This window comes from Rhipicephalus sanguineus, chromosome 9 (assembly GCF_013339695.2).
Source record: "Rhipicephalus sanguineus isolate Rsan-2018 chromosome 9, BIME_Rsan_1.4, whole genome shotgun sequence".
In the NCBI taxonomy this organism is placed as follows: Eukaryota; Metazoa; Arthropoda; class Arachnida; order Ixodida; family Ixodidae; genus Rhipicephalus; species Rhipicephalus sanguineus.
In genome coordinates, this window is record NC_051184.2 from 116,764,674 (window position 1) to 116,768,234 (window position 3,561).

Genomic DNA, 3,561 nt, shown 5'->3' on the forward strand with positions numbered 1-3,561 from the left:
ACAAAATAAAATTTTTCGATGAGGCGGCATTCGAACCCGGGTACCTACGGTCTGAAGGTGAGCGTCGTAACCGCTCGGCTATCCAGGCACGCTAGTAGAACGAGCGTTTATGGGAACCATATGACTGCGTTGCTATGGGAGAGAGAAAGAGAAATAGACAGACAGAGCAAGAAATAAAATGAAAGGGAGAGAAACAAAGAGAGAGAAAAAATATATAGAGAGCCTCAACTTGACTTTCCTAGGCTCATCTTGACTTTCCTGGGCTTAACTGCCCCTCTCGATGCTCATGTGGCGATATCTAGGCTTAACTGGCTATATATAGGCTGGGCTTGGATGGCATGCTGAGGAAAGCCGTCGAGCTCCGCTGTTCCGTCAGGCTTGGCACCGCCATTGCGAAGGTGCCCTACTTTTTTTCTAACCAAACCCACTTCCAGACCACTTTTCTCGCTCTTTATGCTTTTCCCTCTCCCCATTTCAGTGAAAGTGTGTCCAACCAATGACGGCTTCGCCGCTCACCGTGTGTAGGCGGGTAAATATAGGAGGTGTGCAGGGTTGCCACTGACTTTCGAGTAAATGTCGCCAAACGACGAGCAAAAAGTCGCCAAAAGTCGCCATTTTTTTTACAAATTTCGCCAAAAAAGTCGCCATTCTAGATATGTGTGGCAAACCTAGTAATAAAAATTTCCACTCACGTATAGCCCCGTAGAATACAGTACCATCCAAGACCCTGAAATTATATTGACGTTTCTCGATGCCAGTCGTATCGCCCGCTTCACCATGTGAGTGCATAGTGCTGCTTTTCCGACTAGCCGCAAGATGTGCGTGGTGGCGCGTGGGTGAATGAATGAAACGCTCATGATATCATTCCATCTCTGTCTGTTCGTTTCAAAGGTAAAAGTGTGGTAAACCCTGGGCGAAAACCATGAAAGCGTTCTTTGTAGACAGCTTTACGTACCCTTATATAAATAAAAGGATTAAAAGGTTTATTGAAGGTAACACGACAGAATTCTTACAGCAGTCTTACACCTTTTCATTGTGAACTAATATGATACCGGACGCCACCGACCCTTTCTTATAGTCGCCTATATCTACACGCGTCAATCCGACGCGTTATTAATGATCAGGTTGACAATGTAAACTGTTATATAGCAATTGTTTTCATTGCACATGCTCACCGAGAACAGTGGAAAATGCCTCAATAAATATTCTTTATTGCACAAATAGCCGTGTACCCACCTCTCTTCGCTATTCCAAAGCAGTCTTTGCGAGCTGAATTGGGGGTACTGCAACAGTGAATAAGTCGCCAAGCGATTCAGAACATTTGGAGCTTTGGCGGAACAATTGGTCGGAACACGTGGCCAACCCATCGTCTAGCCCCTTCAGAAGCGAAACTTTAGAGAAGCTTAAAACACCTAAAGCCATAAACTTATAGACACTGCCGCCTCGCGGTTTTCAAGGCAGTTCGCTGACTTACATTTTGCTAAAATGTCGCCGGGGGACGTTCCAGTAACTCCTGCATCTAGACGAATTGAGGAGATGCACAGGAGTTACAGGACGGACAAACCGAATGACGCGTAATGTGCACATTTTACTCGTGGGTTTAAAACCAGGAAAAATACAGAGAATGTTGCCGCTCATTCATTGGGAAGACACTAATCTTAGGATGCATAACTCAGTGGAGACCTAAGCCGAAAATCGCCAAAAATTCGCCAAGTCGCCATTCATAATTTTAGGTCCCCACGGGTCTCTCAAATTCGCCAATTTGGCGAAAAGTAGCCACCATTGGCAACCCTGGAGGTGTGACGAGATAGTAATTTTTGAAAAGCTTTTGTGGAGTTTGCATACATTGTAATAATGTTCTTTTAGCCTTTCATTAAGGTAGTAGCCCTTCTGGCGTATACCTCTCTCGACATGATAATGGAGAGAGGTGCATCGGTGCTTTGGTTTCGGTTTCGCAGTTGAATTTAGTTAAATTTGATTACGCCACAGTAATTCCTAGAGACCGCTTCGCATGAAGACCTTCAATTCTCCTATTTGGCATACGTGCCTAACTCCACTAACTAAAAAGTTGATTATTTCAATTTTTTAAATTACTGTCCCAAATGATATCATTAACCATCTTAAGATGCCTGCGACTACAGAAGAAGTAATTGTGAAGGCATCGAACAAATGTCGCATTTGCCTGATTTTTCAGAATTTCTACGCATTTCTTGAAACACCCGGTATACACAATCAGCTCAGTGTGGCTTCGATAAATATAAATCGACTGAACTTGGTTTCCTTTTTGAGAAAGACTTTATATTAGAGGGCTCTAACAGTAAAGAAATTGGCATTCAGCTGATTCTCAATGCTTCTGCGAAGTACCTTGCTTTGTCAGCCACATGTTTTGTTTAATAAGTGAGAATTTAAGGTAAGTCATAGCAGGTTTCTTATACTCATGGCATTTACAACGCCAAACTGAGACTGTGACAGTTTACAGATGGAATGCTGAGATGAAGAACAGGTTAAATGCGGCTGTACTTTTTAAATTTGACGGTAATATTTTCATAATGTTATTAAACACTGCTGTGTTGTCGTGGTATAGGACGGCCCAGCATGCACAATCTGTTTTTGCAGATTCTTCCTTGAGTTGAGACAACAGTTTTAAAAAGCAAATATATTCTCATAACGATCGACACCTTAGTATAGTTTGGGAGGAGCACCGTGACGAAATGAACGGCGCCATCCCTCTGCTGAGTGTCTCGTGCAGCGACGGGCGAAAGACAATTAGGGGGGAGCAAAGGTTCGTCGCAGCGCCCCCTCACCCTACTAAGTCAATGTACGGGGCAGATTTTGCGCCCCCCCCCCTTCTTAGGTGACTAGAAGGGTCAATGTACGGGGCAGATTTTGCGCCCCCCTCTTAGGAGATTAGGGGGAGCGGCCCCCCCTGTGCGCACGCCTATGATGCTAAGTGCCGTCGACATACATTCCACGCCTCTAATAAAAGCGGCTTTTGGAGCGGGATTTGTCCAACAAAGGTAAAGCGTCGCCTAAGTGTACGACTCTGCTCAGTGCAGGCGCCAGACGCGCGCCCCACCCAATCTTCTCGTGGAAGGTTCATCTGTCATTCTGTCCGACGGGAGACCTCCTCAACAACAATCTTGAGAAAAGAAAAAGGAACGGTCTTTTGTAAGACACATGCGTTCATCTGCTACTTTCTCGTGCACGGCATATAGCTACGGCCAGACTACCTAGAATCAGTGAACTCCACATCTGCGCTTGCAAATTAACATCCGCTTTGTGTTACGTAGATAAGTTTTTTTTAGTAGTTGGTAGTACTCGTGCCTTTTCGTTGCTGCTGTTGTTTATCGTTCCTTCTTGTTGATAGTTGTTAGTAGATGTTAGTAGACACATGTTAGTGGATAGTATTTGTGTTTTTTTGCAGCTGCTGCTGTTTGTCTTTTTTTCTTTTTGACGCGTAAGAATACGTCTACATCATGAGGTGAAACAGTTCAGGCAAGCCGGAAGAAGAATACGTCTACATCGTGAGGTTAAACAGTTTAGGCAAGCCGGAAGAATACG